Source organism: Anser anser (genome assembly GCF_964211835.1).
Source record: "Anser anser genome assembly, chromosome: 8".
Taxonomy (NCBI): Eukaryota; Metazoa; Chordata; class Aves; order Anseriformes; family Anatidae; genus Anser; species Anser anser.
Genome location: NC_139728.1, coordinates 10,918,941 through 10,932,577, shown reverse-complemented (window position 1 = coordinate 10,932,577; position 13,637 = coordinate 10,918,941). Strand labels below are relative to the sequence as shown.

The 13,637-nt window shown below is 48.0% G+C and overlaps 1 protein-coding gene and 1 long non-coding RNA gene across 4 annotated transcripts in view; both read right to left on the bottom strand.

Annotated features, from left to right (window-relative positions):
• ACBD6 (acyl-CoA binding domain containing 6) overlaps window positions 1–13,637 on the bottom strand; it is an 80,497-nt gene that overhangs the window by 14,510 nt on the left and 52,350 nt on the right. The gene's annotated exons all lie outside the window — the stretch shown is intronic.
• LOC310903156 lies at window positions 696–4,399 on the bottom strand. The gene is made up of 2 exons (XR_014587311.1): window positions 4,357–4,399; window positions 696–1,411 (listed from the first exon to the last, which is right to left on the bottom strand). It is a non-coding gene; the product is annotated as an uncharacterized lncRNA (long non-coding RNA).

Here is a 13,637-nt window from a genome sequence, read left to right as displayed (position 1 = left end):
CAGAGCTGAAGCGGTGACCCCGAGGTGAAAGGCTCCGTGTCACCCGCTATCCCTCCCCAGAGCCCCCTCCCACCTAAGTGCTGACACACCAATCTTTCTGAGCTGCAAACATAGCGTTCCACGGGGGCACCTTTATTTATTTTGAGCCAAAACACCGCTGAAAAACGCAAAGGGCCCGCTGAGATTTCGTTCTTTCATCAGAAACGTTACCGGTTAACGTCATTTTTTCCCCCTCCCGAGAGCACAAGCACCAAATTCAAGGAGCGTGTCACCGCGCATCAGTCCCCGAGCACGGCCCCCGCAGAGCGGCGCGGATGGCTGCGGTAAGTAATGGAGTGGTGGCCGTGCCCCCTCCTGCGCAGCTTTCCCCACCCGCGGTGCCGCTGCCCTCCTAAACGGGTTAAGGGCAGAGGAGTGGATCGAGGAGTGCCGACCGCGTGCCCTGGTCAATCGCGTCGGGTAGGAGCGATACCTCCGCATCAGGACACTTTTCAAAGCCATCAGGCAGAGGGGTCAGTCTGTCGTGTGTGTTTTTTTAAAAAAACTGCACGAGCTAATGCTTTAAGAGTGTCTTGATGGAATCAGGGAAATTGGATTGTCCCCCCATTTGCTGGCCTAAAACAAGCCTTTTTTTATTTATCCCATTAGAGGAACACAAGAGAAACCTTTTAAATGTCACTAAAATTTCCCCTGCATTGCAAAACCCAGTCGAAAGGGTTTTAATTTTCCCCGAGACCTCTTAAGTAATGCAGTGTGTCAAGGTTTAATACATCGCGTGCAGGGGATTGTCTGCAGCCCGCGCTGCTTCCCCAGGGCGATTCTGTGGGGTCGGCCCTGTTCGCTGGACCCAGCCCCTGGCTGGGCTGAGCTCCTCAACCCGCAACGGTTTAGGTCAGTTCTGGCGATGAAGGTGTGACGAAGAGCCCAGACCTTCCCCCGGGTCGGTGTGGGGTTCCCAAAAATGCAGCAGTGCCGGTCTCTCCCCAGTAATTTCCATCTGGGAGTTTGGGCGCTCTTGGTTTTGTGAGCGCCTGTAATTTATGGGCTTCACTTATTTATTTATGAGGACTAAAGAGACTTGGCAAGAGGCACTTACGCACGCTGACACAAGGCTCCAAATTCCCCTGGAGTATTTAATATGACAGACATCAGCTTAATACGAGGGATGGAGCCCAGAACTGACAACCGGAGGCACACAAAGCGCTTGCCTCTGCGGTGCGAGAGAAACGCCGAGTGGGGCTGGAGGAGGCTCTGGCAGCCCCGGAGCCTGGCACTGGGACCAGTGCCATTTGTGCTGCTCCCAGGGGACCACAGCCACCTCTGTCCAGAAAAATCGTGGGTACTGCTGCTGAAATGTGATGTGGTTTGCGTGGCTTTGGGACCAGTCCGCAGTGTCCTAGCGAGGCTGCATCTGTGGGATGAAGGAACCCATGTCGAAGCACCAGAGCCGAGACTTCAAGCAGCCTCTGGGCTACAGGGGACCGAGGGACCAGCAGCTGTCATTTGGGGTTGCTGGCCGCATGATTCCTTCCTGCCCCCAGTTTTGGAGGCAGAGGAGGAACTGGAGGGTGATGGGCATCCTGCTGGGGCCATGTCAGCCTCACCCTCCAGTCCCCAAACTCACACACACACACCAGGAGCGGGCAGGGCCAGGGGGAGCGAGGAAGAGGAGGCAGCCCCTTGGCAAGTAACAATAACACACCCCTGAGACTGAGACCCTGCTGCCTGATCTTCCCTTTAGGGCTGCATCATCTGCTTTACTCTGTCAAAATTCTGCATGAAAATCAGAAAAAGGATGGGGGGGGGGGGGGAGATCCGAAGGGCTGCTTACCGGAGCAAGGGCTGCGCTAAAAGGATCAGGAGGTGCTGGGCCGAGGGGGTGGGGGGAAATGGGATAAAGCAGTGGGTCTAATCAAATCAGCTGAAAAAGCTGCAGCCTCCCTGGGTTAACCTTGCCAATCAGCGCGGGAGCGGGAGCATGTCTGCGCACATTAACGCAGGAGCGCGTCCTTGAACCCGCCGCCGGCTCCTTCCTCCCCCGTTGGGGCTGCGTGCCCATCACCCTCCTCAGCACCCTCTTCCCCACGGTTAGAGGTGAGCTGGCGGGGTTAAGCCGGCAAGAGTTGGTTTAAAAACCCCGCAAGGAGACAAAAGGAGAAAGCCTCCCGCTGGCGGCCGCTGCTGTGTGGAGCCCGGCAGCTGGGAGATGCATTACTAACCTCTGCTAATGACGGAGGGCACAGAAGTCACTTTAAAATAAATATTCACTAGGAATTACACGGGTAAGCTAAAGGGATTATCCTGCTGCCTTAACAGGTCCATAAACTAAACGAAGTGGTCTGAAAGGAGTGTTTGCGTTCATTTTGACCCAAACCAACACCCCCGCTAACAGCTGCAGAAAGCCAGATTTTGGAAACCGTGTGCCTGCTTTGAGTCTGCATTTTTCTGAATTCCCCCAGATTCTCAGTTTTCTGAAAGAAAACCAGGACTGAGCTGCTGGGAGCCACGAGCCTGCGAGGGAAAGGCTCTGCCATGACTGGTGGCTGAGCCCCAACAGCTCCATGCCTCAGTTTCCCCACCTGTAAAACGGATCAATGCCCCCCATGTGTTCAGTGTTTGATCTGTGGGTGTTTCCAGCTGCCAGGTGTGGGGAAAAGGGCCCTCTGCGATCTCACAGCACATTTGTCCAGGCATTTCCAGGGCTGTACATTGCCAGCAGGCCTCCAAAGGTGCCACGTGCCTTCCAGCTGGGGCACACATCCCCGTGCCTGAAGCTACAGGAGGGGAATTAGCGTGGGGCACGGCCGCGTGTCTGCCCGCGGCTCCGCGGCGAGGACTGGAGCGGGTCAGGAGAGCAGGGCTCGAGGCATATGCCTTGACAGCAGGGGCCGAATTAGGAGCTGGGAGGAGCTGGTGTGCAGCAGCCTGTTGCTCCTGAGACACCTGCATGGTCTGGGGGTGGCAACGGCTGTTGTAAAGCCTGCAGCTTCACATGCCTGAATTATACCTAATTGCAAAACATCGTTTCAGAACCAACAAGGAAATTAGTGCTGCAGAGGAACGATCAGAAGTGCACAGGTGAGGGTAACGGGATGCCCTGGGCTCCACAGGCACAACACAAAAGGCGCACTTCCAGCCCAGATGCGATGTGCTGGATGTGTGCCCACCCCGCAGACATCTGTACGTCTTTAGTCTGGAACCCTGTGCCTGTATACCTGAATCAGCCAGTACATGTACTTCTAAAGGCAGCTATTTCTCTAAAACACTCTGAATTAATCTTCTAAGAACACCACAGGACTATGGGAAGGGAAGGAACAAACTCCTTTTAAATCCCACTGCTCCTGCACAGCCACAAGCAGGAAGCTAGGGCCCTCCCGGAGCAAGTTAGGAAGGCGAGAGACGATCAGGCTGTTAAAGTACAAGAAACCTGCTACAGCAAGGGTCCTGAGCAAACCCAGCCCCCAGAGCCCTCTGGGGGCTCCTGCATAACTTGGGGAACAGGAGAACCAAGCACAGTGGGAAGCTGGCAGAGAAAACAAGGTCCAGAAAGAAATAAATCACTATTTAAAAAACTTGGGAAGAAGAAAAAGGTTTGCAACCTTCAAGTTGTTTAAAGACTTCTTCAAGATGCTCATAAGCTTTTTTGTTTATTTTTTAGATTAGAAACAGCCATGGAAGTCTAACTCGGTAAAGCCTAATTGCACACAAGAAGTTATTACTCCAATTCTTTGGAAGCCTTGGCAATGGCAGTGGAAGTGCTGCCTGCCACCCACTGAAGGCAGCGAGGGCAGAGTGCTTTAACAAGTTCATTTTAGACTCAAATGCCAGGCAAATATTAACAGCAAATAAAGGCACAGTTTTATATACGCTCTCAGATGAAAAATCATTCCCCTAAATCAGATTTCTTCCCTCTGAAATACACGCTTTTATGAACTTCCACAGCTACATTACAAAAAAAAATTAACAGATAAAACCCAGGACTTCTGTTTATAAAGAAGATGAATCTTCCGCTCCCTTTTTAAATGAATAATTTTCAAGTTCTCTTTGGATATTGTAAAAGAAAGATAAGCAATGTAAATCCTCACTGACTTCCACCCACTAACAGTGACCTGAATCAGCCCCTTGCAGCCTAACAGCACTGCACAAGCCTAGGAACATCGCTTCAGCCTGCTCTAACCCCAAACCCTCAGGGCTGTACAACAGACACAGCTGTTATTTTCACTCCCTATCCCAGCTAGCAAGGTGTGATGCTAGCCACGTGCAGGGGAACTCGCCCAGCAGATGCTGGCCCCAAAGGATGGGCTGGCAACATAAGCAGTTTCGCAATGGATAATTCAGAGCAGCAAATATGCTTACCCTCACCAACAGGGTCTGAAGCCTTGCAGAGGGATGAACCACCTTCATTGCAGGATTTAAACTGGCAGCAATCACATCCCCACGTATATTAACAGGGAACACCTGTGGGACTCATTCTTGTTGTCTGCTTTGCGTGGCACTAGGGAGGTGTGTGTGAAAAGCGAGGCTGCTCGGCTCAGCCAGGGCTGCTGAGCCCCGTTTCTCAAAGCATGCAGGCTGTGTTTAGCATGGGTATGCAAATACCAGCTGCTTCCAGAAAAGCTCCTCCAGAAAACTGTCAATCCACCCAGGATAACTCACTCTGCCGTGCCTCCCGGTCACGCCACGCAGCCTCACAGCACCAGGAGCAGAATGGAAATGGCAACCGGAGAGCTTCAGGTTGCGCCAAACGAGCAGCCCTGCTTGGTGAGAGCACACGAAGCTGGTGTGCAAGGCACCTCTGTGGCTGCACCAGTGTCTGGTGCCTGCTGAAGGCTGCATTTGGATGTGCAAACATGCTGATTGCTGATTTCTTCGGGCTGACCTGGGCAACAAGGTAAGGAATTGCCATGCCACACCTGGGGGGAAGGGGATTTTGCTCAGGACACCCAGATGTGGAAGAGATTTGCTATGGAGAATGGGTCGCTGTGGACTTGGATCATCCCTCTCCTTCAGGAAATCTTTCCTGTTGTTGATAGGACTTAAAAGTTTGAAACCCTCCTTTTATTATCCTGCAAAACGTGCCCCACATCACCGTGACCCTGTGAAGGGAGAAGTCCCCAGGTCCCTGTGATTTTATGCAGTTGTAGCTGTCAGCAGAGCAACTGTGCACCAGCATAAAATTCCAAGATAGACAGCTTCACTTGGTGGCTTTTCCCACCTTGAGTGCTCAGGAGACAATACCCTTCTCGGAGAAGAGGCACCGTACTCCGGAGCGATGGTACATATTAATTTCTAAAAGAGGATTTTAATCATGCAACGTCCTCTGCAGTCGCACAGAATTTAATCTCATTGCTGACAGTGGGTGATGGGGGAGCATGTTAAGTGGAAAAGTTGTATTCAAGACCTCCTGGCAGATCTGTGCTACAGGCAGTCCCCTGGGAGGACGAACACAACCCAAAGTGGTCTCTCCCAGCCGACCACCCCTGGCCAAGAGCCCCTGATGCACTTCAGGCACTCTCACAGCAGAAATGCAGGCGTGTTCCCAAACTTCTGCGCAAGGTTCAAGCACACGTATTAATACAGTTAGCATTTATCGAGGCTTACTTTACAAATATTGATTTATTAATCTAGGCAAGACCCAGGGATATATGCACATAATACTCCCATGTTACAGTTACAGAAACCGAGACACACACACACAGAAAAAAAACCTGACTGTCTGATTTACTCAAGGTCAAACAAGGAGCACAGCCCACAGCTAGGATTAGTTTCAGGATGCTGAGCTCCCCACGCTCTGACCAGTAGGACGTGCTGTCCTTTTCCACGCTAGGTCTTCCCTCTTCTAATAAGATCTGCCCACACGTAAGCCTACATTAGTGAGAACCTTGCCTTCATTCGGTAATCTGGGAAGACAAAATAATCAAGAGCCCAAACCTGAAAAGCACAGGGTGTGAACTGAAACTGTCCCAGCTGCCAGCTAGACCCCCCACAAGTGGGTTAGCATCCTTGTGCGCACCTCCTGCGTTATCTTCAGTCTTGTTCCACTTTTACCGAGCAGCTTTGCAGGTTTTGTCCAATTAAACAAGAGTTAAAGACAAGAAGAAGGAATTTAAATAATGTGTTCTACCAGTTTTAACGGGGCTTTAGAGTTTATAAGAAAAGTTGTACTTGGAATCATGAAAAAATTCTTTTTTAGAACCTCCTACAAAATAAAAGTAATGTTGTCTAGTGCTTGAAAGACATAAAATTATTTTTTTCTGCTAAAATAAAAATACTCCAATGATGTATCTGAAATTAGGTTAACCTAAGTGATGGCTCAAGCAGAATACAACCCCATAAAATCACTGCAGTTAATGAAAAAGAACGTATGTTTTCAAGCTGCATGCATCTGATGCCTGCTATATGAAGAAATCACCAGGTAAGTCACACGATGAACTCCTATAACTCTTTTGAGGTATTAGACCAGCTTTGGACTATTTCTGGATAAAAATGAAGTAGGAGGCAATAGACCTACTAGGTCTTAAGAATGCTTAATTGCAGAACTGAAACCTGTGTGTAGTCCTCATCTTCAGTCACTCCTTCATTTTGCTCCTAAAATCCTTGATTTTGTTAACAAAACTTGGGCAGGAAGGTTTACTACCAGAATGTGTCAGAAATCATCTCCTTTCCTAAGTGTGCTATTCACAAATGCAAAGAAAATTCTGTTTATTTTCCCCCTTCCAAAACCAAGCCCCATCACCATACTTATGCTGAGATTTCAATTGATTTTTAAGGAGCATTTGCAAAGTTCCTTGTAAGGCTTTTAAATGAAACTCTTTTTTCCATTCATATGCACTTAGGCATGAGTGAAAACAAAACAACGGTAGTCTAGTAAAATAAATGTTTCAGTTGTTGTTTTCAAGTCTAATTCAAACGTAAAAATTAAGAGTGTGAATAAAGTAGGTTAAACTACTCTTGGTTAAATTAAATAAACATGCACAGAGATTGTGTATCTGGTCAGCAAGAGAACTGAATTTACTATAAAGGTTATATCTAGTTGCAAATGAACATATTTAATGGTTGCTAACAAATGGGAATCAACCCTTCCTTAGAAAAATAACTGAGAACTGGATTTAAATTGATTATTAAATTAATGAAATCAATCGAACCTGTTGGCATCTCCCATTAGAGTCCCTTTTAGATGCACAGCCGGTGCCGGCGTGGTTTGCCCACGCGAGCAAATCCGAAATTGCTGTGGCGTCCAAGTGGCAGCACAGCACCTTCCCAGCACATCCCTCCCGAATCCATCCCTCCTGAATCACGCCAGACACCGCAAGCCCTAATGCGTGCACAGACCTCTCCCAACCCGAGTGCATCCATTAGGACGCGGCGCCCACTAATGCGTCCTATTTTCCTGTATTAACCGAGCAAACGTCAAAAAGTGGGTCCCCGTAACAGCCTGACCCACTTCGAGAGTCCACTGAAGCCAAACTGACTTTTAGTTCTTCGGATAAAAAATACAAATTGTGCTTAAATAGAAAGCAACCAGTTGCAGCACCGCGGGATTAGGTGGATGAACCCCTCAGCGGGTGCAATCAGCTTAGCGGCACCAAAGATCACAGCACGGTGAGCGCAGCTGTGACGCTGAAGGGAAAGGTTGGCACAAGGCTGGAGTTTTTTCCTTTTATTTCCAGCCTTTTTTCCTCTTTTTCTCCCTCTCTCTGCAGTCACATCCCCACCGGCTGCATTAGCGCGAGGGAATGAAGGAGGGAAATGGGAAGGGAGGAGCAATTTACGTCTGCGGGTCAGCACGCTTACACAGCGTTGTGTAATTCAATTAAATGGCCAAATAAAGCAGGGCTAGTGGTTTTCCAAACTGAGGTTAATTTTGACTTAATTCCCATTCTGCCTGCCGGTGCCTGACACGCAGCGAGGTGACCTGCTGCGGGAGGGAATGCTCCCAACGTCCTCCTGCTCTCCTGGCAGCCTCCTCTTCGCACCGAAACTAAGGGAGACCGAGAGGAAGGACTCGATTCCCCTGCTCACACTGGCAAATTCATTGCATTATATCTATCCCTTAATCTATCCACCACGAACTATTCTGTTTCTGGGATTTGGGGTGTTGCTTCCCCCAGGAAACCCCCCCTGAAGTCCAGGTGAGTGCAGTAATGTTTGAAAGCAGGTAAGGATCAATACAGGAGTTGTCGGAATCCATTACGCGGAGCAGACTGATGGACGGATAAGGCAGAAGTATGAGCTTCTTGGACAAACCATTCCTGCACAGCTTGCTAAGGAAGGTCTTCTGACCTCCAGGCTGGGAAAACTCAAGCCTGTGCAGCTGCACTTTTGCACAGGAGCTCCAACAGAGAATTCATTTCTTCTCTTTTTACAGAACAAAACCCCTTTTCAGTACTGCAAAATTTTGAAGTCTTTAGATTAACCCATGCTTGAAGACCCAGGGCACTTCGTAGAGCTACCACGTGCTCCTCTTCCTCAGCCAAACCTTCCTTTGCTCTCTCCAAGATGCCAGTTCAACACCCCGCTGCCATTCGTTCTCCCCAGCAGAATATCTGCGTTTCAGCACTTCTGCGTGTATACAATTTGCAAAGTGCTAGGCAAATAAGCACGCCCTGAAACGGCAAACGTTATTGACAGGCTACCTGGCGCCGAGCTTGCAAACCCACCAGGAACGTCAGGAGGACAGATTTGCACATGTCAAGTCCATCACCTCGGGATGCTTTCAAAGTTTTGCTTTTTGTGGCTCTACAAAACACATCTGCGGAGCCATTATACGAATTAGTTGGAAAGGGGTGGGGGAGAAGGAGGAGCGGTTAAGAACAGCAATACACCCCTGTGAGGACATTGAGAAGCATCTGGCTCTGAGATATTAAGAAAGGGAAAAAAAATTAATCATGCTGGCTGGGAAAAAAGCCTGGCATCAGCACAGCCACCTTGTCATAAGGCAGATATTAATAATGTGAACCCCCAGGGAACGCGCAGCCATCTGAAAGATCCACTCGTTGGCTATCGCAACGCGGGCGGGTTTAACCGATGCCTTTTTGAAACCGTTTGAATCTCACTCTAAAACACTGCTTAGGATTTTTTTTTTTTTTTTTTCAGCAAAACGAACCCTCAGTGCTTAAGATCAAATAATTACTGTGTTACCCTCTCTTTTTCCCAGGTATCGGTGTGCACAAGGGAGGGCAATGCCGCACCTCGCTGCTCCCCAGCACTTATGAACTCCCGGTAAGAGGGTGCAGAAATATCTGCTACCAAAGGTGTGGCTATCAGAAAATTAGGATGTTAGGAAAATAAAAGGCTTCTTTCCTAAGACATGCCTAGCCACCTCACCGCAACAGCCTTCGACAGCCACTTAGTGCTTTGTGGAGCTGCCGTGTAGCTGCCCAAGTAGCTGCAGGAGGCACCTAGGAGAAATGGAGACGAAAACTGTGAGTGTTTTAAAATGAGGAAAAAAAAGATTTTGCCAGACTGGAACACGACGGGTGACAACAGCGCCCGTACCACAACAAGGCGGGTATCTGCTGACACCACAGCTAAAATACAGATCCTCAGGGTCAGAGCACGACATAAAATTGGTGACACAAAAATAAAGCTGTAATACTAAAGACCTATTGGGCAGCAGCAATAACCAGAACTCCCATTTTGCAGAAAATTTATTTAATGAAAATTTCTCCTCTTTTTCTTTCTACCTTGTCACTTCTCCAGAGCTGCAGAAATCCTTCTCGCCCGATGCCTTGAAAGCAAACACGATAAAGGAACCACTGATCTGCTGGAAGAGTGTTGCTAAAAGCACACCAGACACCCACAACACAACCTTACATGTATTTTTTCATCTCTTGGAGCATCCATGGCTATCTTACATGTATTTGCTCATCTCCTGGACGATCCTTGACTAGCTACAGCTCCAGATTCACAGGATGCACAACCAACTTGTGGAAACACAGCACCAGCTACAAAATAAAGGTCTCAAGGATGAAATGATTGAAAAGCACCGAGTTGGATGTTTCTATGCTATTCGATGATGCAGGAGATGCTACCGTAGGAGCTAACAAGCAGTCACATCAAATAAGACAGGTTGCAGTTGGCAGATCTAGATGGCAATTCCCCAGTTGGGGAATATCGCTGCGGCATTCACAGGTTGGAAGCAGCAAACTCCAGCGTGTAAGTGGAAGATGACACCCCGGAGACAGCACCAGGTGCTGTCAGTAGCAGGGCATCGTCCCTCCAGGAAGGCGGTGCCACCATCAGTGCCACTATCTGCTCAGACCAGACTTAATTCTGCAGCCGGCTGGCTGGTTTCAAACCACCCTGTCCCAAGAGGAAACATTTCCTGCATGGGGTACAGCTGTGATACATTCCTATGCAAATTAATCAATTTTCTCTTTTCCTCTATGAAAAGTCTCCCATTTCTTCCCCATCGCTGAATTTATCTCCCAATGGACATGACAGAAAGCCACACTTGCAAGTCTATTTTTTTTAACTGATCCGATCACAGAAAGGGACACGTTCAGCCCCAAGATACACGCAGATAAAAGCCCCGTTGATTTAAGTAGGGGATTCACGTGTTTGTCCTTCATCAGAAGTCCTCGGGAATGACACCTTGCCATGTTTTAAATCCCTGGAGTCAGAGGACCTCTGCCGTGCCCCTCCGTGTCACCGCCTGGGGAAACGCTGAGCCACGATTCCTATTTTTGTGCTGGTCTCTGTTTTGTTCTCCCTTATTTCAATTTGCTCAGCCTTTCCATTTGCACTACCTGTCGCTCTGCATCTCATGCCAAGAAGAACTTTTGGGGAAAGTGACAATCTTTGCTCTTGCCTGATGCCTTGAGTGGCATTCGTGCCAGCCTCAGCCATAAAAATCAGCTAGAAGAGCTCAGGGCAACACTGAGCCCATCACTCTCCATGTGCAGCTCTACCGGTGTGCCCTGCTCTCATACAGACGTAGAGAAACTGGGCACAGCAGTGAAAACTTGCCTTTTTTGTAAATATTTTAAAAGCATTGTAAGTTTTACTTTTTGATTCAAGTTGTGCTTTCCTTTTCCAGCTGACAAAACAAAACCTAAGACTTTCTCTATGATCGTGTAGTTCCTAGGTCAATTCAGAGAGCTGTTTCATGTGGTAATTTACACGTGCACAAGAGGAACACCTGGCAAAAAGGAAAAAAAAAAAAAGATAATCTAAAAGTCAAAATGAATGCTTCCCGTGGTACACTCTAGTTTGCATCTTCTTCAGTTTTAGACTTCCCAAGCCACTGGGCTCCTGTGGCTTAGCAAGTTGCTTCCTACCAGCTGATGATTGCAAGCTGACCACATCCACGCTTAACTTTTCCAGCAGAGAAGAGAAATTGACGAGCAGAAGTCACCAGAGCTGTGTTTTTCTGCTGCTGTGAAACATCCAGATCGAAACTGCCTTCACGGTCTGCATTAACCTCGTTACTTTGCAATTAGGACTGGAGGTGAGGGTGCCCGCGATCACCTCCTGTCGTACAAAAACCAAGTGCTCGGTTATCAAGCTATGAAAAATCGATCACCTGCAATTGCTGAGCCATAACTTTACAAACCTCTTCTGAGTTTGACCAGTGGAATTTAGACTGCAATGCTCAATTTCACACCACTTCAGAAGCCAAATTGCCGTGTAATCGGTGAGCATCGCTCGGAAATATCCTGACAATAGCATCAGGAATAGGGCATCACAGAGGAGGTAACCGGGCAGCTTCTGCAGATCTGGCTTCAGACTCAGATGTCATTTGCACGGTGTGACTGTGATTAAAACTTGAGTTTAAAAAGGAAAAAAAGAGTAAGCTGAAATTTCCTGCACACAGGTGACCCTGCCCCTGGCTGCCCAAGCACCTACCAGGCTTTTTCTGTAGCACGCTGCAGCCTAGTGCTTTCTGAAACGCTTCTCATCTTCCCTCTGTGCTGCAGGAAGGCAGCCACTCGCAGCTCCTTCCCTACTCTTTTCCGTTCTGTTCATTAATCACTATCTTGTTTTGAGGGCCCTGCTGAAAGGGTGACATTTCTCATCTGTTCCCCGAGCCGGGGAAGGAAAATGGCTCTAGAGCTGGGGCTTTCCTCCTCTCCATCATCTCGCGCACACACCAAGCTCGTACGGGAACGTGCCCAGCCTCCCAGCAGCAGGGACGTGCGGCGATCTCTGGTGTGCAGCTGTGTGGCAGGAGGAGAAGCTGCTGGGGATAAGGCCACCTCCAGCCACCCGGTCCATCGCCCTGCCACCGCTCACCCTGGCTTCACTTCCCAGCCACAAGTGGCTGGGACGCATACATACTGTGAACCAGACCTCTGAAACCAGCCTGGGTAAAAATAATAATAATAAAATATATATATATATAAAATACATATGAAAATACATGTACAACTAAGGAAGGAAATATCGTAGGGGAAAAAATCAATTAAAAGAAATTTGCAAACCATCGTGTTAGAGCATCTCATTTAGAGCAGCCACTTTTTATTCGTAGGGCAAATAATTGCAGTACTATCACAGCAGTAACACCCTGCACTGGAGAAGGTGACAACATTTTTAGGGGTATTTATTGTAAGCATACTAAATTCAAGACTGTACCCCGCAAATTGATTTTCAAGGGTGGCAAAAGTCAGCTGGCTAGAGCTGTTATTGCTAATAGCTAGAAAAGACCCACTTAATCACTTTGCATTTTTATTTGTAGAAGATAAAGAAACATTTCTTTCCCTAATAGTTTCATGCTTGTTTCATCTCATTTCATCTGGGCTGCAAGATCTGTTTAATTTCATTTGATCGGTTTTCTCAGGGTCTTAGAACTACCATATTTTTATAATCTTGTTATATCCATGAGATAAACAATTATTTGCCCCAGCATTTCCCAAATGGGAAACCAAGACGGAAAGAAATCAAGTGACTTGTTCAAGGTCACGCAGGATTTTGTAGCAAAACTGGAGAATTAGAAACCTGAACTCAATTCTTAATAAACCACAAGGGGAACTTCCTCGCTGAATCACCAGGGGTGCTGCAGACTGGGACATCCAGCACTACTTTTTTTTAATAACATGCACAACTGCTAATGACAAACAACAAAATATCTGCACCTCTACAATAACAGGGAAAATGGCAGCTGCCAATGCAATTTTGTTACTGGTTTCTGCCATTTATAAAGTTTTTAGTAGCCACAGGAACTCTGTTTTGCCCTGGTCTATGCTGGGAAGGAATGGGGTAGCATAACCAGGGCAGCAGCGGTCCGGAGAGGGACAGCACCAACCTAGAGAGGCTGAGGTGCTGCGAGGCAGTGAGGAAACCTCAGCAGGAAACCTTCTATACACACGCACTGAACAGCTGCCTCGTTTGCTGTGCTGTCCATTTGTGCATATGAAGCTAATGTCCTGCAGTGGAAAACAAGAGGTGTTTTCCGGAGGCAGTTTCCAAAAGGTGTGAGGGTGCACCTACCATTTATAAACACCAAAATACCATCAAGGTAAAACCTGCAAGCTGACCAGCCAACACATCTCACCTACAGCGGAGGTGAAGAGATCTTTTGAACATTTTTGGCAAGTGGGACACTAAGAGATGCTTTAGTCTGATGCAGTGCTCATGGGGAGGAGGGGGAACATCAAAGAGCCACTGGCTGCATCTGAGCTGCGGTTTCCATCTCA